This window comes from Tenrec ecaudatus, chromosome 3 (assembly GCF_050624435.1).
Source record: "Tenrec ecaudatus isolate mTenEca1 chromosome 3, mTenEca1.hap1, whole genome shotgun sequence".
Taxonomy (NCBI): Eukaryota; Metazoa; Chordata; class Mammalia; order Afrosoricida; family Tenrecidae; genus Tenrec; species Tenrec ecaudatus.
In genome coordinates, this window is record NC_134532.1 from 72478856 (window position 1) to 72501816 (window position 22961).

Here is a 22961-nt window from a genome sequence, read left to right on the forward strand (position 1 = left end):
CAATGAGATGGATGACACAGTAGCTGCAGCAATGGAGAAATCATTAACAATTGTGAAGATGGTGCAGGTCATGATGTTTTTATTATATAGGTGAGTTGAAGTCCAACAGTTGTGGCCAGTTCAATGACAACTAACAAAACAACATGTAACCTAATGATACTCTTATTATTCCTTGGGATTAGAATAATACATTAATAGTAGCTCATATCCATTGATTGCTCACTATGAGCTTGGCATTGTTGTAAGCATTTTCCAAAGTATTAACTCATCAAATCTTTATAAACCTTTATAACATCAAAACATAACATAAAGGATTCACCTGTCAAATCAGACATGCAGTATCGAGTTTTACTCATGGAAACCCATGTGTGCAGAGTAGGACCACACCACAGGGTTTCCAGGTCTGTGACCTGTCAGAAGCATCTTGCTAATGCTGTCTTCTCAGGCACCTCCGGGTACATTGTAACTACTAATTTTTTGGCTAGTAGTCCAGTGCTAAACCTTTTACAACCCCTGTGGGGGTTGCCAAGACTCAGAATCAGTTTAATAGAAATTAACAGCAATCTCAAACTTTGCTAATATTCACTACCAGCAATCCCAAGGCACAGGTTTGTCAGGGAGCGATCTGTGTCCACACCACAGCATACATCCTGTCCTGCTACATGATGATACACTCTGGCCCATGTTGACACATGGTAATGTATTCGCTACATTACTTCTACCAAAGGAACTTTAAAAATAATGCCACATTTCTACTGTATACTCGGTTACTAGTGTACCTGACTTTCCTAGGACCATTTTCCTTAAATTCATAGAGCGTATATTGAGTTACCATCAATGCACACCAGGAGCTTCTTGCTGAAGGCATATCATAGATAGGGGCACCCTCACCAGCAAATACAATTAGTGTGTTTTCCAGAAGCTTTGTCTTTTACATGCTTATAAAGAAAATTGATTTGTTGATTTACTCCCAGGCAGATACTGTTATTAGTCTTATTTTAAAGAAGAAGAAATTGAGGCACAGTGAGGTTGTTATTTTCACAGAATCAATCAACTAATGAATGATGTCACAGGAATCAAACATGGTTTCTTGACTAGCCCCCCCAAAAAAGCACACACTCAATAGTTGATTATGATTCCTAGTGGCGCTATACATAAGGTTTCCAAATCTATAAATATTTAGGCAGCAGTTCTCAACCTGTGGGTTGCAACCCCTTTGGGGATGGAACGACCCTTTCACAGGAGTCACCCAATTCATAACAGTATCAAAATTACAGTGATGAAGTAACAATGAAAATAATTTTATGGTTGGGAAGGGGGGTCAGCACAACATAAGGAACTGTATGAAAGGGTCGTGGCATTGGGAAAGTTGAGGACCACTGGTTTACTGGAACAGATACCCTCATCTTTTTCTTTCAAAGTGGCTAGTAGATTTGAACTGCCAACCTTGCAGTTAGTTATTCAGTGTTTATCCGAAAGTGCCACAGGGCTCCTTACCTTAAGACAGGAGGCACTAAAGAGCATAAAAGTCAGATGAAACTCATTTAATCTCTCAATAACATAAAAGTAATTAAGTATATTGTACACTAAGTATTCAAATATATAGCAGTCTTTTGAAAATGGGTAGTCTACACTGGGAACTAGTGTTCCCTTTTGCAGAAATGCCACCACTATCTAATCATGGAAACCAGAAACCAAGGAGAATTGTGACACTTTCTTCTTCATGTCCCAAATCCTCATACCGAATTCTGTTTTCCCTATTTCCTCAACAACTGTAAATAATTTAGTTATTTTTTTCATCACCATTTTAGCATTTACTCTTTTCTCCTAAGGAGCCCTGGTGGTGCAGTGGTTATACATATGGCTGCTAACTGAAAGCTCAGCAGTTTGAAACCACCATCTGCTCGGAGAGAGAAAAATGGGTCTTCCTACTTCTATAAAGTTTTCCAGCCTCAGACACTCCCAGTGGATGGTTCTACCCTGTGCTATTTGTCTGCCATGACTTGGAATAGACACAATGGCAGTGAGTTTAGCCTTTTGGACTACTCTCTCCGGACTACTGAAGATTGCAATCATTATAATAATTTCCAGATGAGAAAACCACATATACTAGCCACTCTTGAATTCTAGTTTCCATATTACTTACCAAATATTTTCAAAGTGAAAATCTGATCACCCCATTCTCCTACTTAAAATATATTAATATATTATTAAAATACAAACAAACATTCTTCTCATCTTTGAGACTTAGCCCCTTCCTCTCTAGCCTCAACTCTGATGAGAACCCTCCTTCGCTGTACTCTAGACATCATGGTCTTTTATTTTTTAATTAAATGATCATTTTATTGGGGGCTCTTATGTCCATGGTATTTTTGAAAACCCTTGTAATTTCTGTGCTTCCTTCTTCCACATGCCCTTCCCCGGTCTTGGGCATTCTTCCATATCTCTTTCATCTAGTTATTTTATATTTTCCTTCTGACCTCAACTCTGATCCTCTTCTTCTTCCGCGAGGCCATCTGTCTGACTAACCTAAGTTCCCCAGTTAAAGGTTTTCAAAATACAGCTATCGGTTAAAGTTTTTTTTTTTTTTTAATAAAAGAAGATGTGAGGATGGTGAACTTTTGACTCATATACTTTGGACACATTATCAGGAGAGAAGTCCCTAGAGAAGGCATCCTGTTTGGTAGAGAGTCAGCGAAAAAGAGGAAGATGGTCAGTTTGACGCAATGGTCTCAAGTATAACATCAATTGTGAGGATGGTGCAGACCAGACAATATGTAGTTCTGTTGTTACAGAGTTGACATGAGTCGCGACAGACATGATAGCACCTAACAACAAGAGCAAGTTCTCAAAGCATAGATTCTAGGCAGTTTCACTGAGAAACAAGTCAACTGAGAGTTAATTACATGAGTGAATAATCTTAAGAAAACAACTATGGCAAAAGCCAATTTGCAGTAGATAAATTCATCACCCTCTTCCAGGATGGTTCCCTACAGCCATCTTTCTGGCAGTGGCAACAATGACCAGTTAACAAATCTGTAATCAGAAAACATGGCCAGTTAACAAATCTGTAACATCTGTAAATAGGGAAATCTGTCATCAGAAAACTGTTTAAGGAACAGCCCACTCTTTTCTTGCTTTGGAGTAATGAATCACTGGGTATGCAAATGTGAAATCAGGGGATTGACATGCAGTCCAGGCCAACTGTCAAATTCAGGTTTAGAGAGCTCTTATGAAATAACTGCATCTACTTTTCCGTGAAATGGAGACTTCAAAAAAATGCCCTCCAAATTCAGTGAATTGGTCATTTGGTGAACTGATGATTTGACAGACTACTTTTCATCAAATTAATTTTCTAGAAATTGGCTCTGGCAAACTTGCTTTCAGTGAATTGGCAGTAAGGGAAATAGTGATTCAGTCATTTGGAAAATTGACTTTTGGCAAATTGTTTTTATTTGCAAATTGATTTTTGGTGAACTGGCCGTCTTACAGTAAGTATCATCTACCTCATCTTTTCAGCATTTTTCATAGTTAATACTTTTTCTTTGTTTGATGATTACTGGATTGATGGCATTCTTCCACTAGTGGATGTAAACATGATTAGGAGAGGGGAAATATTGGTTTTTAGTTACCATTATATTTTAAACTTCTACTGTGGTGTGTGGCACATTGTAAGCGATCAATAAACATTTAAAAATGAATGAAAAATAACACTTTGTGTTGCACACAGGTCACTGGGAGTCAGAGTGGGCCAGGTCACACTCAACAACAACATTATGTTTACCAACTTTCTGGAAAAAATGGGAAATTTTTAGGTCACTGGGAGTCAGAGTGGGCCAGGTGATATCCAACAACAACATTATGTTTACCAACCTTCTGGGGAAAAAAATTGGAAAATTTTTTCCCTTTAAAGATATGTATTTAATTTTTTAAACAAAATAACCTTATCATCTTCAAAGTACTCTCCATTACACTTAATGCATTTGTCAAATCTGTGATTCCATTCATGGAAACATTTTTCAAACTTACCTCATTGTATGGCTGACAGCACCTCCTGCGTCTTTTTCTTCACCCCTTCTACGTAATTAAATCACTGTTCTTTCATTTCCCTCTTCATTCGTGGAAACAAAATGAAGTCACACAGAGTGAGGTCAGGTGAGTAAAGGGTGTGGGGCAAGAGAGACATGCTGTTTTTGCCAAAAATTGGCTCACTGAGATGACTGTAAGCAGGTGAATTGTTAGGGTGGCAAAACCAGTTCCCCATCTTCCACAAATCAGCCTTTTTTGGTTCACACACTGTTATGTTATCTTTTCTGAAGCTCTAAATAGAAAGCTTGGTTAACAGTCTGACCTGGTGGAACAAACTCCAAATGCACTACAAGTTGACATTTTTGTCCGTTCTGGAAGTTAACAGATGTCCAGAACAAGCTTTGTCATCAATTGACATTTCACCTTTTTTGAAATGAGAAAACCACTCGTACACTTGAGTTTTTTCATAGCGCTGCCCTTATAAGCTGTGTTCATAATCACAATAGTTTTTGCAGCGCTTTTTCCTGAGCAGGAAACAAAATATCACAGCTGCATGCTGTTCGCTTAAATCAGCCATCAATCACAAAAAATGAGGTTCAAGCAAAACTGCTTTAAAAAAAGAATCACTGTGATCGGAGAGAAACTACCCAGGCAACACCACTGGGTGCACTAACTCAGAGTGAGCTGCTCAATGCTTGCCTAGTGAGAAAAATGAGTACTCCGAAAACTCCACTCTGCCCAGCAGAGCCATTTTCGGTTTTGCTTTCTTAGTTTTTTTGTACCCACCTGTATATGGAAACAGAGAACTTACTGTGTAAACTAAGGAATAACAGTCCTTTTATATAATAACAGTCCTTCCATATAATTTAGCAGTAAAAAGTGTCATTGCTAATACTATTCAGCTTTAAACATTTTCTTAATTTCTTTTTCATATCACATTGCTACTTCAACTTCCATCTCTGTAGAAATCCTAAAGCAGACATCAGTCCTTAATTTAGGGTTACCTGCCTGGGGATGAAAGCAAGAAAATTTGGAAATACATTAGTGATAACTACAGGAAGTTGGAGTAAGTATTAATGGTTTAGGAAGACCTTAGTGTTATAAAAACGAGGCTACAGTTTCAAGTCCCAAGGTTGTCAGTTTGAAACTACCAGTCATATCACAGGAGAAATAAAGAGGCTTTCTACCTCATAAAGGCTTACAGCCTCAGAACCACAGGGACAGTGCTACCCTGTCTTATAGAGTCATTTTGAGTCAGTATCAACTCAATGGCAATGAGTTTTGAATAGCTGTTTGAATAGAGGGTCATGAGGTTTCAAGCCCCTCTTTTGGTCCTTGTCCTACTAATAAGAAAGTCTCAGGTGAGGGACAGCATTCAGAGCAGAGTCAGTGAGTTTTGTATTTATTTTCTAATTTAAGGTGAATATCTATTGTTTTAAACAGGACATAGGCCACATCATTGGGAAGAGGAAGATCATTAGAATGGGGTCCTAATGGCATCCTAGGAGTTACAGTCATGCATCTACTTAAATAAGGCATGAAACCCAAAGGAAACTCACAAATTCCTGATGGGCGACAGATCTATATGTCAGTTAAAGGGGAGCGTGAAGAATCAGGAATGGGATCATGATTGGGACATGTACATTATGTTAGAAGAGCTTAGAAGCTTGGTCCAGGGACGTCTTTGTTAGGGTATGATTCATACATGACTGGGACCCCAGTAGCGTGATCTCCATCACGAATAAGCTTATTAAAGGGGCACTCCAGTATGGCACTGAAAGGCACCTGACAAATATGAAGGCCCTGTAGGACGGCAATTTATGTTTTTATCCTGAGAATGGTGATCTGGTTTTCTGGCAGATTTTCTGCTATTGGCTAGCTTTCTATAGCATACCTCTCCTGTCAAGGTGAGGTTCCTCAGAGTTCATGCTGTGTCTTTGTCATTAGGCTGGAGACCAAGGTTCTATTCAACCATTGTGTGGGTGGTATGAATATCCTATGTTAGTCCAGGTAGACTAGAGAAACAAATCCATAGGCACTAATATGTGTATAAGAAAGAGCTTTATATACTAGAGCAATTGAATATTGAGAAAACCTCAGTCCGGATCAAGTCCATAAGTCCGTTATTAGCCCATATGTCTGATACCTCTTCAGACTCAAGAAACACATGCAATGATGACGAATGCAGAAAGATCGTAGACCAGTAGGTGGGAAGTCTTGTGGATCCAGTGGCGTTGTAAGCATCTCAGCACTGGCAGGGACCTCCATGTGGCTCCTCCAGCTCCAGGGCTCTAGCGTAGCTCCATGTGTCTTGTCCGCAGGAATGTCTCATCTCCAGTGAGCTACTGTCCCATCTCTAGTGAGCTATTATCTCCTTATCACATCCAAATGAGGTCATCAAGCTGTGCCCTGATTGACAGGCTAAACTCCACCCCTTCATTCTTAAGTCTCACATTGACAACAGATGATGTAACTACCACACTGACTTTCCATCTACATTCCTTCACTGTCTACTGCTGCAGGAGCAGGGCAATTTTTAATGTGGCTCTTCTAGCCAAGGGCTCCCACAAGACATCCTTTTCCTGTAGGGGTCTGGGTAAGGTGGTAGAGAAAGGCGCTGATAGGATTCACCCGAGTAACTGTTCACAGGATTCATTGCGATTGCCATCCTGCTAGTATACAGGATGAGAAGTCGGAGAGTGGATCTCACTACCAGCAAGAGCCAGGAGTGGAGTACTGTATGTCTCCTGAACCCTGAGATTCTTGTTCACTGAACTTCCTTGTTCCTTCTTGTTGCACTGACAGCAGTTTTGACTTCTGAGGAGAGGCAGCAGCAGCAGCAGCAGCAGTAATAACAGCAGAACCAGTAGCCAGTACAAGAGACAGAGTTGTGGACTTCCCAGCCCACACAGCAAGTAAAACTGAATGTATTTGAGCAAGAGGCTGGCTTGTGGAATGGAGTACCCCTAAGCACTTACTTGCGGGAGTTAGGCTGGCTGATCTACATAGGTGGAGCTGAGTGCTTTCAGGTTGCAATTTACTGGAGTAGGGGTCCCCGGTCACTTAATTAGGGAAGCCAAGTTCATTGCCCCATGGAGCTAAAGCTGAGTGCCTTTGGGTTGAGGCATACCGTGGAATGGCATGCCTCATGGGCATTTATTAGCAACCCTGAAAGAACTTTTTAACAGTTCCCAGGGACCATTTCCTACCTGCACTGTCACCTGTTAATTCTTTAATAGACCTTATATTTTGAGCATTGTATTTGAGTTCTGTATGCCCATTGCAGTGAATAAAAATCCTAGATATAAAAGTAGAGCATGTTGTATATGAAAAAATACATCTTATCTATTGATACGGATATACGTTTTCTCTACCCTTTACCTTCTTTGTGCTGTAAAGTTGTCAATAAAGTAATAAAGGAAATATGCCTTTATTTCCTTCCATTGTCAATCTTTTTCCCATTGCTCAACTCTGTCTAGCTAGCATTCCAGCCTCAAGCGATAACATCAACTTTCTTTGGGAAGTTGGAGACCAGAGATCATCCTGTAGCTGCTTCCTGTTGGACAGGGGTGTAGAGTTGATTTGCACACCACCACTTTTAATCCCTGTCTGGGCAAGGGGTCATGGGGAAAGCATCTGAATACAATCTGGTAGCTGCCCAATCTAGGGGGTTGAGTTGTAGGCTAGAGTATGTTGGCTGTATAATCATTTTAGTCACAGAGCTTCCAGTCCAGAAGAAACAAAGCAGACAAGGGAGTTAAAAACATAGGGCCCCAAAAGGAGAAGAATATAAGCTAAGGACCCAGGAATGGTAGTGACCAGGAGCCCCATGACCGAACATCAAACCACACGCTCCATCCAGGTGTGGCTTGGGTCTGTAGTTCTCTTGCTTGTTCCAGGAACTGGTGGCTATGTTCTTGAACTTGACCTGTTTAGATTAGCCCCAAATAGCACTCTTTTTTCAGCATGGCACAAAGTCTGCCTTAGGCTGCTGCTAGCATGACTAGGCCCTGCTGGTTCTGTAGAACAGAAAATTGATCTGATCCTGCACCAATATCAACGAATCAGCAATCCTGATGTTGAATTGTGCTAGTTTGGGGAAAAAAAAGGTTAATATATATATTTCCTTAGGAGACCACTCCAGTGGTTCCAGCAGGAGTCCCCACAATTCCCATCAGAGTATTGATCCCTAATAACAAAAGGGTTTGATTGGTGTAGGCACTGTGCAATGTAACAAGAAAAGAATTGATGTATAGATTATACTTATCTAGCTTTTTAAACTAGTGCTGATAGGTCCTCCACATGGCTTGCGGGTCTGATTGCTGTCCTCTAGCTCATTCGTTTTGGATTGCACTGGGTCATTGTACTCTGAAATGGTGTATCCAGCTGGGTATTCCTGGAAATTTAATGGCGAAGGGAGTGGAAAGTGTGACTCTATAAGGCCCCTTCCACTGTGGGGAGTTTCAGGATGCTGGGGTACCCTCTCTGGCCTCCAGAAAATGGGGTGTTGATTGCTGGTGGATACATGGATAGGTTCTTTGAGTCTAATGATGGATTTGGCATAAAGTGTCCAAACTGGAATTCTATTTGCGCACACCTGAGTATTAAGCTGGTCCTTTGAATGTTAACTTCGCCTGATTTTATTTTGACAAATAATGCCATAATAGGGATAGGTTTTTCAGTATTCACAAAGGAGATTATGTGAGTTCTTAGTTTGCTCAAAATGCTTCTCCCTAGTAATGGAGTGGGACATTCAGGTACAGCTAAAAGGGTAGATAAAAACGGTGTTTGCAGGGGAGAGAGGTTTTTGATGGGTTTATATACAGACAATGGCTCTCATGTCTTTAAGGAAGTTGGATTACACTAGGCTCTGTCCATTGATGAGGATCCTAGCAGGAGCCAACTGAAGTGAAGGGCCCCATCAGTTCAAGGTCATGATATTTGAGATTGATGACCCTTGGGGCAGTCTCTCTTCCAGTGGTTGAACTTCTGGCACTGGGGCACACCCTCCAGGGATTGCTTGACTCAAAACATTCTCACATCCAGTGTTAGGGCCACTGTCCCTGTAAAGCAGGAGAACCTTTTCTCCTGGCGTCTCTCCCTTTTGCCCTTTGTCTTCTATGCCCTATGAAAGTACACTGAGGTTGCTTGCTCCTTTCTAACATTTGTAATTTCTTCCTCATATCTGGGAAAAATTGATTCATAAACTTGTCTTTCAGCACTACCTTTCCCTTCAGGGTGAAGGTCAGTATATTTAATTAGGGGTCTAGGTCAGTATGTTTAATTAGGGATCTATGTCAGTATGCTTAATTGGAGCCCCCTGTGGCATTTCTAAGGAGATTGTTCGAGTCTCCTGAAGCCCTTGGTTAATGGTTGCTATTTTGTTATAATTAATTGGTTGTCATTGAAACTTTTTCATTCCTTGTAACAGAGAGAACATATGTTCCCTTGACCTCTTGTCTAGTGTTGAATCATAATTTAGTGATGATCGACATGAAATGTTGCTTTCGCCCCTAGTGCTTAGTTATCATTTTGAATATGTACATCCTTGGTTTGTGACATGGCCTTTGCCTTAATGCCCTCACTCTCAAAGATGGTTAAAGCCTCCTGAAAGATCAGATTGATGTCTTTCCAAGACAAGTCAAATGGTAGAGTTACTGTATATACTCGAGTATAAGCTGACCTAAATATCGGCCAAGGCACCTAATTTTAACACAAAACTGCATTAAAAATGTGTTGAAACATTTGGCTTATACACGAGTTTATACGGTATCTTTCTTCATTCCTTAATGGACTTGCTGGGGTCATCTGTAAAACTCCCTAAGTTATCTTTAATGTGTATTAATAGTGCTTGGACTCTGACTATGGCATCTACTCCTGCAGTTTCTTTTTCTTTTGAAATCATCTTATTGGGGGCTTGTACAACTCTTATCACAATGCATCCATCCATCCATCCATTGTGACAAGCACATTTGTATGTTTGTTGCCATCATCATTCTCAAAACATTTGCTTTCTACTTGGGCCTTTAGTATCAGCTCATTTCCGCCCCTCCGTCTCCCTCCCTCCTGAACCCTTGATAATTTATAAATTATTTTTTCACGTCTTACACTAACTGTCCAATGTCGCCCTTCACCGGCTTTTCTGTTATCTGTCCCCCAGGGAGGGGGTTATATGTAGATCATTGTGATCGGTTCCCCCTTTCTCCCCCACCTTCCCCTTACCTGCCTGGTATCGCTACTCTCATTATTGGTCCTGAAGGGTTTATCTATCATGGATTCCCAGTGTTTCCAGCTCATATCTGTACCAGTGTACATGCTCTGGTCTAGCTGGATTTGTAAGATAGAATTGGGATCATGATTGTGGTGGGGAGGAAGCATTAGAGGAAAGTGTATGTTTCATCAGTGCTATACTGTACCCTGACTAGCTTGTCTCCTCCCTGTGACCCTTCTGTAAGAGGATGTCCAGATGCCTACAGGTGGGCTTTGGGTATCCACTCCGTACTCCCCCTCTTGCAAAATAATATTATTTTTTTTGTTCTTTGATACCTGATCCTGTCGACACCATGTGATCACACAGACTAGTGTGTTTCTTCCATGTGGGCTTTGTTGCTTCTCAGCTATATGACTGCTTGTGTATCTTCAAGCCTTAAAACCCCAGACACTATATCTTTTGATAGCCAGGCACCATCAGCTTTCTTCACCACATTTGCTTATGCACCCGCTTTGTCTTCAGCGATCATATTGACAAGGAGAGCATCATGGAATGCCAGTTTAATAGAACAAAGTGTTCTTGCATTGAGGGAGTACTTGAGTGGAGGCCCAATGTCCATCTACTACCTTAATATGAAACCTATAAATATATGTGCATAGATCTATTTCCCCATCAAGTTTCTTATGAAGAGAAATACGAGTGTCTCTGGCTATTTTGCTCTCATTGGGACTTACAGTTTCTGAATTAGGAGACATCAGATCTGGGGCCAAAGGAGTTGTTGCCTCCTGGGGCCCTGTATGTTGAGACTGGGAGCTGAGGTCTACAAGCTCAGGCTTAAGGCAGGGTCAATCTTAGAATTCTTGCACAATTTGTGAGAATCCCACAGTGCCATGAATGCCTGCACAACTGTGACCCCATGCCCACTTTCCTTGCCTTTTGCAAAACAAGTCTCATTGCAAGATGATATTGTAATTTAGACCATCATTTTCAGGTCAAATTTGCCCACTGCCTAAACTTATACCGAGGTCAAACTGTGCTACAAAATAATATGTCTTTTTATTTTTTTTAGGGTCTGAGGATCAAACTTGTCTGAGTCCTCAAGGATGCATCCCAAAGGAGTGTCTGGAGGTGTTGAATTTCGATTTCCCGTTTGAAAGCGCGAAGAGGTGATCGTAGGGAGGACAGGTATCCTTTGTTCCTCTGAGTTATAGCCTGTTTTGAAAAGGCATCCTTTCTTGAACCTGGGTCTCCAGAATGAACTCATCTCACTGGATAACCCAAGCTGCTACCTAAACCTTTTCTGATGAGCCCCTCCTCTCTACTTCTTTTTTCTTTCTTTTAGACTAGAACTCTATTTCTCCCCCCAACAGTTTTATTGGCACATAATTTACATACCATCCAATTCAGTGGTTCAGTGGCCTATCTCCCCTTCTGTGGAAACTCCTCTGTACCAGTGGTACCTTGCCCCACCTGAGTGGCTCCTCCTTTCCCGTTCCTCGTGCGTGATCAAAAGCCTCATCTCTGACTGACTGCTGCTATGAAGGCACAGGAGTTAGAGCAAAGAGCAGCAGCGAGAAGACACTCCCGGCTCTTCTTAAGTGACTTCTGATAGTGGCAAAAATTGCCAATGCAGTCAAGATTATTATTTGAGGGTCAGAAAATTCTCATAAGATCCACAAGTAGGGAAGTGGAGAAACTCGTGCTCGGATCCAATTTCTCCGTCTGATTCCGTTGGGCATCCAGGAAAGCCACGTGTCCTCTTGGCTTTATCGCCTCCCATTGGAACATGATAGCATGTGGCGTGGGTCGAGCTCCGTAGTGTTTTTAACGGGAAAACCAGTTGCCCTGGTCCCCATGTGTTGAGGAATAGAACTGCCCTGGTTTTCTTTTTGCTAATTTTTTCATTTAAATAATTTTATTGGGGACTCGTACAACTCTTACCACAATCCATCCATCCATTCATTGTGTCAAGCACATTTGTACATTTGTTGCCATCATCATTCTCAAAGCATTTGCCTTCCACTCGAGGTCTTGGTATCAGTTCTTCATTTATTCCCCTTCCTCCACATGAACCCTTGATAATTCATAAATTATTATTATTTTTGTCATATCTTATGCTGTCTGATTCTCCCTTCACCCACTTTTCTGTTGTCCATCCTCCAGGGAGGAGGTTATATGTAGATCCTTGTTAAAAAAAAAAGATCCACAAAGTAAAACTCTTTTGGCTTCACCTGTTCCAAAGCTAGGGGTGGGGATTTGCCAATTTAAGGTGGGGAGATGTGATATGCTAAGTAGCCTGTGAACCTGCCTTCTCTGCTGTCACCGATGGTCGAAACTGCTTAGCTCATCTGGGGCGTTGTGGCATCTGATGTTACTGTTAAGATCTTTCCCTCTTGTGGGAGAGATATACCTTGGTCCTTGGCTTCGCATGAGAAAGAATTCAAGCTGAAGCCTGGTTTGTGATCCAAGTGAGTTTATAGAGAATAGAAACTCTATTCTCTCAGACACAAGTGGGTGGGACCAGCGAGTGGCTTAGCCACCCTGGCAGCAGCCCTGCTGCTCCTGGACTGCAGCCTGGCCAAGCTGCACCCTGTAGCAGCCCTTGAGAGAGAGCTCAGTGCCCAAACCTCTGGCTTTTCAGGGGCCCCATTGGGAGGCCTGGTCGATGCCATTGGCTGGATCAAATCCACCTGGCTTAGATGGGCCAATCCAGGTATAACGCTCACCTAAGTGTACCACCCCTTCCTGGCCGGGAGCTGGAACCCAACTTAACTGTGAGGAGACTTGAGGTTTCAAGTCTGTCTGATGCTATTGGGTTTTTAGGTTTTAAATTTTAGGTTTTAAGCCGCTCCGTTATGGGTTCTTATCTCACCCACCGGAAACTATTCAGGCCTGAGTCAGAAAAGTTTTGATCAGAATGATTTTCTTAAATGGGTACTCCAGTCTGGAGCACTGAAGGGGACTCAGCTAATCTGGGGACTGTGGGGGTGGAAGTGATCCCTTTAAAGGTGAGGTATGTGTCCCCCAGTATTCTTGCTATAGCTTTGTCACTAGGCTAGAACCCAAGGGTCAGTTCAGCCACTGTGGAGGTGATAGGAATATTCTGACTTTCCTGCCTAAACTGGATAAAGTAAAGGAAATGTACCTCCACTTCTCTCTTGGAAGGGTGATCTCAACAGCTTGGGACAACTTAATCTTAAGCCCGCAGGCCCCAGACCCTTAGGCTTATTCTAAACTCCAAGGACATCTAACCCAAGACCATGTGCTGACACTTGCATGTGTACTTCCTTGTCCATTCTTAGGCAAGACCCAGCTGAGGTGAGAGCGTGCCCAGGTTCATGACTGGATCTGAGAAACAGAACCAATCCTGGGATTGCTTGTGGGGGTAGCCAGCCCCCCACAACTAATCCTGGGTTCAGTAAGCACAATTGTACAGTTGAGATATATGAAGATTATAGTAAAGTCATAGACAATAAGAGAGATAGAAGAGAGATTGAAATAATGGAGTCAGACACATTTCATGGTAGAATGCTCACCTCAGCCCCCTTGGTGGTCTACGTCAGGATGTGGAAGGTGGGAATTTCAGGAGAGAGAGAGTGATTGATTGCTAACCAAGGCTTATATATCTTTGGGGGTGTGCATGCCTCATAATTACAGGTAAAGACATACATCACAGGAAGGGGTTGTACAATAGGCAATACGAGCAATAGGAGGGGGATATACAATGGGCATAAGCCTAACAGGAAGGGGATGAGTTGGGGTATACACATAATAAATAGAAAGGGGAGGGACTAAAGGTATACATTTGACAGGAAGGGCAGACCCTAGATTCATGATGGCAGCCTAACCTTGGTCACCCTTGAGTGGGCTGACCTCCCTGGTCTACTATCCTTATCAGAAGGGAGTGGGCCCTACTTAGGGTGGGACAGACTATACAGTCTGATTGCTCTAGATGGTTGATTACCCTTAGGAAAAATAACCTCTGACCTACTTTTGTTGACCTTCAAGTGTATAGTCATTTACCATGTGTAGTAAGTATGGCATATATTTGGGGGAGACAACTTTCTGTGTCCCACAATTCCTCCTTTTTTTATGCATTAAATCCAATAGAGCCACAGGGGAGACACGGTTATTTTCTACACATTGAAAACTGCCAAGGCAAATTTGATGACAATACTAAAGTAGCCAAGCCCAAACTCAGGCTTCTGGAAAACATTTTGAATTGAGGGTTGGAGGATAAAGCCTTCCCATTCCCATCTACTATTGGGGGAGGGTATGAGAGGAGTTGGATGCTGCGGCAGGAAGAGATAGAGCAAATAGGAATGTCTGCTTCTATAGCTAGAGCTCCTGGCCACACAGCAATCAGCTATGTGCTTATAAGAGATGGCTTCAAGTCAGCACCATATGCAAGGGCAAAGTGGGGAACAATATCATGAGAATGTGATTAGGAGTTACCTACAACTCACAAGGGTGAAGGTCTCTTCCCATCTCCACGTGTACCACAAAGAGGAGCTGAGGTGAGCATGCTATCATGAAATGTGTCTGACTTCATTATGTCAATCTCTCTTCTATCTCTTATTCTCTATGGCTTTACTATGATCTTTATATATCTTAACTATACAATTGTGCTTACTGAACCCGTGATTAGGTGTGGGGGGCTGGCTTCCCCCACGATTGCTCTGGTCATAAGCCAGAGTTGCACACAGATCAAGTACTCTACACCTGATAAAACCCCCCAGACACAGTTCATTCAGTAACAACTCTCTGGAATCTCCACCTGCTGCGTCACCTGCTTTCCTTTCCAAATAAGCCTTGCTTTCTGCTTGGTTGTTTCTGAGTCTACTTTTTGGTTCGAGAGACCAAGAGTCCCTGAACACTTCAGAGCAGTAGCATCATCTCTAGAAAGGGATTTGGGATTCTAACTAAGATTTGTCATGTAACACCCATTTTATTACAATGAGCTTTGTAGGATGTTGTAAATGTTGGGGACACAAATGAGAGAGTGTTGACATTTAGAAATTTCTTCCCAAGCCCCTATTACACAGAATAATTTTTTTAAAAAAGTCTATGCTAAGACATGAGTATTGATTGATGATTCTGACAGAGAGGGAGTGAAAGAGTTAGATTCTTGTTTTTCAAAATACTAGACGTATAACATACTTTAAGACTTATTTTGTTAGAAATTTAAAATGAATGATCTGAATCAGAGTGCACCAGCTCTCTCTCTTGCATTAAAATCCCTTTTAAGCACACAACCAGTAGGGATAGTTTTCTAACTTAGGGGTGCAGTAAGAAAGAGAAAGCCAAAAAGGAAGAACACAGTATATATATATATTTGATCTTCTAGTATTCCACTCAGTATATATTAAACTGAAAGAAATAATAAAAATATTCAAGCCTCGAGTTTCAGTATTGAAAGATGCTACGGACAAAACACGGAATGACACTGGAAACATCACAAGAGGATGAAAGAATACACAGGCATTATACCAAAATGAACACGTTGACATTCAACCATATGACAAGAACCAATGGTACTAAAGGGAAAAGTTCAGATTTCACTGAAAGCATTAGCCAAAAAATGCTGGAAATTAACTAAAGGAGAATTAAGAAAACAAGGACAAACCATCAGAGGATAAGTAACTCTCAGTTTCAAAATGAGTGGGTATTCACCCAGATCAGAGATGAAATCAGGAAGTTTCTAGAATCCAATGAAAAGGCGAATAAAACATACGCAAACCTTTGGGATACAGCAAAGGCAGTTATCAGATGAAGTTTGATAGCAATAAATGCACACATGAAAAGGGAGGAGAGAATTGTGCTTGATTTGCTGATACAAAATCTCCAGCAGTTAGAGTGAGGTCAAAACAAAAAAACAATCCTATGAATAGCAAATGAAAAGAAATAATGAAAGTTAGGGCAGGAATAAGTGAGTGAGAAAACAAGAAAACTGCAAAAAAAAAATCAATGCAGCAAAACCCTGGTTCTTTGAAAGAAGTAACAGTATCAATATACCACTGGCAAAGCTAATAAAAAAAAAAGAAAAGAACAAACATCAATAGTCAGGATGAGGGAGGAACCAAGGGAAAGTACAATGAACCCTAATGAGATTGAAAAACTAATTACACAGTACTACGAAGGCCTGTACTCCAATGAATTCAACAACTTGGATGACATTGACAAAAACATGGAAAAACAATCCTACCTTAGACTATCCTAGATGGACATCAAGAACCTCAATAGATCCATAGCACTAGAGGAAATTGAAAGGGTTATCAAGGAAATACCAACTAAAAAAAATCCCCCTGGGCCAGATGGTTTCACAGGAGAATTCTACCAAGCATTCAGGGAAGATTTGACACCAATCCTATATACAGTATTTCAGATCATAGAAAAATACAGCAAACTGACCTCTTTCTATGAAGCTAGCATAAAACTAATACCTAAAGTGGGCAAGGATCCCAAAGAATCAAGACCGATGGACCAATATCCCTAATGAACATAGATGCAAAAATCCTTAACAAAATACTGGTCAATAAAATACAGAAGTTTATAAAATTAATAATTCATCATGACCAAGTGGAATTCATTCCAGAGTTGCAGAGGTGGTTCAACATCCAAAAGTCCATCAGCATTATTTGGCACATTGATAAGAAAAAGGATAAAAACCACATAATACTATCAATAGATGCAGAAAAAACATTCGACAACATCCAACACCCATACCTGTTTAAGACACTCGAGAAGTTAAGAATGGAAGGAAAATTCTTCAATATAATACAAGCTATATATGAAAAGCCAAAAGCCAACATGGTAGTCAATAGGGAAAATATGAAAACAATCCTACTGAAAAAGAGGACCAGGCAAGGATTCTCCTTGTCCCACTTCTATTTAACATTGTTCTGGAGGTCCTAGTTAACAACATAAGGCAAAGGAAAGACATCAAAGGTATTCATCTGGGGGAAGAGGTGAAGCTATCATTATTCGCAGATGATATGATTTTATATATAGAAAATTCCAAAAGCTTCACAAGAGGAATACTAGAAGTGATAGAGGAATATGGCACTGTGTCAGGATATAAGATCAACAAACAGAACTCTATTGGACTGTTATATATTTCAGATGGGTCCATGGAAGAGAAGATTAAAAAGGCAGCACCCTTGACAATAGTCAAGAACAAACTGAAATATCTAGGGATATACCTATCCCCCAAACCCCAAAAGGTTTGTATGAGGAGAACTACAGAACACTATTACAAGCAACCACGAGTGACCTCCATAAATGGGAGCATATCCCATGCTTGTGGATCGGAAGACTTAATATAGTTAAGATGCCACACTTGCCCAAGGTACTATACAAGTTTAATGCCATCCTGATACAAATACCACCGTCTTTCTTCAAAGAATTAGAAAAACTGACTACCAACTTCCTATCAAGAGGGAAGACTCCCAGAACTAGCAGAGAACTCCTAAAGAAGTAGGACAACATTAGAGGGCTCGCTTTATCTGATGTTAGCATCTACTATACAGCCACAGTGGTCAAACAGCATGGTATTGGTATAATGACAGATATTCAGACCAGTGGAAAAGAACTGAAAACCCAGAAATGAAATCAGCAGCTGATCTTTGATAAAAACCCCCCTCCCCCAATCAAATGGGAAGCAGATACCCTCTTCAACAATTGGTGCTGGAAAAAAAATGGTTATCTACCTCCAGGAAATTGGAGCAAGATCCTTACCTCACTCCATGCACAAGAATACTCAAGGTGGATCACGGACCTTGAGGTAAAACTCCAAGCCATTAGGGCCATCAAAGAGGGAATTGGGGCAAACCTAAGAACTATGGTGCAGGGAATATACAGGTTATTAGAAATAGGGAAGGACACAAACACAGATGAAGCGCAAATTGACAAATGGGATATACTGAAGATGAAACACCGGTGTACATCGAAAGGCTTTGCCAAGAGAGTAATAAGAGAGCCCACAGAGTGGGAAAACATCTTTAGCAATGACACACCAGACCAAGCCTTATTACTAATATCTACAATAATCAGCCTACAATAAGAAAAAAAAAAACCAAAAACCAAATAGCTAATTGAGAAGATGGGCAACAGACCTGAACAGAAGTTTCACAGGGGCAGAAATCCAAATGGCCAACAAACACATGAGAAAATGTTCCTGATCATTAGCTGTAAGGGAAATGCAAATTAAAACAACTATGAGATACTACCTAACACCCTCAAAGTTAGCTCAATTAAAAAAAACAAACAGAAAGCAACAAGTGTTGGAGGGGATGTGGTGAGATAATAACTCTCACCCACTGCTGGTGGTCCTGTAGATTTGTGTAGCCATTATGGAAATTGACATGGCAATACCTAAAACAAATGGAAATTGAACTACCATATGACCCAGCAATCCCCTGGTGGGCCTATACCCAGAAGAAGTAAGAAACAGTCCACAACCACACATCTGTGCTCCAGTGTTCATCGTAGTGCAGTTCACAATTGCAAAGGATTGGAAACAGTCTAAATTTCCGTCAACCGAATGGATTAAAAAACTCTGGTATATCCATAGTACACTGGAGTATTATGCATTCCTAATAAGCAGTGACAAACGCAGAAAGCACATCGACATATGGGAAGAACTTGAGGCAGTTATGCTAAGCAAAGTAAGTCACGCACAAAAAGACAAGTACAACATGAGTCCACTGAGGTAGTAAGTTTAAAAAGCACAAGAGGCCTAGGGGGAAAGCCCCCAAGTGCATAAATGGGGGGAGGTCCAGGTACCCTAGCAGGGGTCAGACCCAACCCAAGGGTGTATATGGTAGCCAACTAAAAAGGAGGGGAAATGGGGGAGGGGAAGGGACCACTCAGATAGTGGGGAAACAGGATACTAACTTTTTATAGGGTTGGGTTTTCTTTGTGTGTGTGTTCTATTTTTTTCTTTTCTTTCTCTTTTTCTCTTTTTTTTATTTCTTTGTCTTTTTTTCTCATGTCTGTCCATATAGGATAAGTAGGATAACTAAGCACAAAGAGAAAACAATGGGGTCATCGTTTCTGGGGGACATGGGAGAGGAGGAGGTGAGGGAAAGGAAGGAGGGAGCCAATAAACTCAGGGGGAAGGGAACAATAAGAGAAATAAAATTGATGGTGAGTAGGACATACTGCGCCTGGTGTGGTTTGAATAATGCAATGAAGCTGAGATAAAGTACTGAGAGTCAAACGAAGGTCGAACATGATAGTGGGACAGGAGGAAAGTAAAAAGAAATATAGGAAAGAACTCTGAGGCAAAAGACATGTATAGAGGCATAAATTTTGGCATGCATAATGTAAATCTATTAATATAAAATGATAGATATATGAGTCCATATACATATATTTAAGTGTTAACCAGTAAGATAGCAGACAGACATTTGGCCTCTACTCAAGTACTCCCTCGATTTAAGAACACTTTGTTCTAATAACCTGGAATTCTGTGATGCTCACCTTTCAGATAGACATGATTGCTGAAGACAAAATGGGTGCATAAGCCAATGTGGTTAAGAAAACTGATGGTGCCTGGCTATTAAAAGTTATAGCTTCTGGGGTTTTCAAGGCTTGGAACTAAACAAGCGGCCATCCTTCTAGATGGCCGCTTCTTTGTACCTGTAAACATGCTCTGGTCTAGCCAGATTTGTAAGGTAGAATTGGGACCTTGCTAGTGGTGGTGGGGTGGTGGTGGGGATGGGTGGGAGGAAGCATTAAAGAACCAGAGGAAAGTTGTATGTTTCATAGGTGCTATACAACACCCTGACTGTCTCATCTCCTCCCCGAGACCCTTCTTTAAGGGAATGTCCAATTGCCTACAGATGAGCATTAAGCCTTCACTCTGCACTCCCCTTCATTCACAGTGATAGTGTTTTTTTTCTTGTTTCTGTGTATTAGATGCCTGATCCCTGATCCTATCAACATCTCATGATCACACAGGCTGTGTGCTTCTTCATTGCATTGCAGCTAGATAGCCGCTTATTTATCTTCAAGCCTTTAAGACCCCAGGTGCTATATCTTTTGATAGCCAGGAACCATCAGCTTTCTTCCCCACATTTGCTTATGCACCTACGTTTTCTTCAGTGATCATGTTGGGAAAGTGAGCATCATGGAATCCTATTTTAATAGAACAAAGTACTCTTGCATTGAGGGAGTACTTGAGTAGAATTCCTCTAGTTCTTTAATGCTCCCTCCCCACTATCATGATCTCAGTTCTACCTTACAAATCCAGCTAGAGTGGAGCATGTACACTGGTACAGACAGATATGAGCTACTGACACATGGAATCCAAGACACACAAACATCTCAGGAATAGCTGTGGGAGTGGCATACCACGAGGGTAGGAGGAAGGTGGAGGGGGGTGGGGTGGGTGGAGAAGGGGGAGAAATGGGGAACCAACTACAATGACTCATAACTCCCCCACCCCCACTGGGGGGAGGAACAACAGTTATGCAGAGGAAAGGAGACAGCAAGTGGTGTAAGATATGAAAATAATAATAATTTATAATTTATCAGGGGTCCAAGAGGGTGGGGTAGGGAGGGGAATAAAAAGAGGAGTGTATACCAAGGGCTTAAACAGAAAGAAAACATTTTGAAATTGATGATGGCAACATATGTTCAGCTGTGTTTAATTTCATCAATTTCTGTGGAGGCAACTGGATTGAGTTTAATGTTAATTTCATCACACTCTGCTCCTTTTCTCTGCCATGCCATCCATGGAAATGGCAAACGTTGAACATGATTAAATGGAAAGACCAAACTGGCTTCAGTCAAGCTGAAGTATTAGCCATGTCCTTTAAAAAAGTTTAGTTTAAGAGTTAAATACCAGTAGTAGCTTTTAAAAGTGTATGCTACAAGTCTGGTTGCTTCACAAAGGGAAACATATAAATCTTGGCTTCTATGTGCTTACTTACTTGAGAAATAATTAAGGGAAGTGATTTGGATTCCAAATATTCTAGTGAAAATTTAGGGTGTTATTAATAATAAATGCTTTCTTTGAAATGTTTGGTTTTTTGAGGAGGCAGAATTTTAGAGAATATCTTTTTTATGTCTCTAATTTTTAGTCATTTTAGGGGAAAAAATCTGAACAAGTCTCTTTTCCAAGTCTCCAAATCCATGCACACTCAAGGCTATAAATTTGTGACCAAGATTTGTTGTGTAATGATATGGAAACTCTGCTTCTTTATTGGTGTAATAGCATTCAAAGCTGTATATTATCTTTTACCTCTGTATGAATAATGCTGCTTCATTAATTTGGTAGTTTCATCTGTGAAGAAACTAATACTGATCTTCTGATCTCTATCTTCTATAGTTTTTTAATAACATAATTCCAGATGGGAGTATGTGATATATAAGATTGCTTCTAAAGAAGGCAGCAATGAAAACTTTATTTATTCCATAAAGCTTGGTACATTGTAGAATCATTTCAACAAAAGTTATGAAAAATAAAGTATTCGGGATATTCCTTTTCTGTGGCTCTTTTGAGTGATAATCAAAAAAGTAGATTGCTTGGTTTGATTTTCAAAGTGTGGATGCTCTTAATGCTCATATGCACTTGACTAAAAGGATGATTCAATTTAAAAATTGGGCAAATGCCGCCTTAATGCAGTTTTTCCAGGACATGGACAAAAGGTAATTTGTTATTCTTTTGTTATTTTTAGAATCTTATTTTTGCTTTACTAAGTTTATTTATGCACTTCTTTGGGGTTAATTTTTAGGCCTACATACACTTCTGATACAGTTCTGTTCTGTTGAACGTAGGGACTTCATGAATCAGAATGATTCGATAACACTAATAATACCAAATAATATAGATATGGCAGGCTGATTAAGTTTCAATGACTAAGTGATATTGACAGTAGAAAATAACATTAGGCTGAGATCTACTAGATCAGTATTCAAGATATAAGTGAAATACCCTATCAGTTTGAGAGTAATTACTCTATCAGGTTAACAGTAATTCTCTCATACGATTACTGTAAAATTTCTGTTATTTTAGAATAGGAGAATAGGTTTCAGTGTAATTTTTCTTTTAAACATGTTCTATAATATATCAAATGACAATGTGATTTAACTTTGACTGACTTTTTATGGTTGAATTCTTAATTAAAGTAATGAATTACTATAAATCTTTTCATATTGCATCCCTTCTAGCTCCCAAAGTTCTTTAGGTTGTTGACAAAATGTTTTAAACTTGCTTACCAAAATCCCATATTACCAAGCTATTCTTCTAAGGAGATGTTTTTCTGTTTGAAGATCTCCTTAATCATACCTTTTATGTTGTTTGTAAAGTCCTAACAATGCACCGGGCTTACACCCTGTTAGATGGTCAGTTACTCTGGGTACTTTAGAGAAACAAATCCACAGAAACTCATGTATATGAGAGAGTTTTATATAAAGGTTAAGTGCACATCAAGAAAACATCCCAACCCAGTGCAGCCCAAGCCCACAAGTCCAACATTAACCCATATGTCTAACACCAATCCACAATGTCCTCCTGCATCTCACTAAACACACACTATCACACCGACTGCAGGAGGAAAGCAGAATCAGTTAATGTGTAAGCATCTCAGTGCTGGCAGAGGTCTCCACATGGGTGCTCCAGCACCCAGGGCTGCATTGGGGTAGGTCCATGCAGCTTCTCCTCGGGGATGTCTTGCAGGAAGTGAGCCTTGCCAACTAGATCAGGGAACTGGCT

General features: G+C 40.7%; 1 long non-coding RNA gene across 1 annotated transcript in view; it reads left to right on the plus strand.

The window, feature by feature from the left end:
• LOC142443434 (uncharacterized) overlaps positions 1 to 22961 on the plus strand; it is a 344074-nt gene that overhangs the window by 27544 nt on the left and 293569 nt on the right. Inside the window, exon 2 of the long non-coding RNA XR_012783515.1 lies at positions 11310 to 11425. This is a non-coding gene — a long non-coding RNA (uncharacterized LOC142443434). The remainder of the gene's footprint in view (positions 1 to 11309; positions 11426 to 22961) is intronic.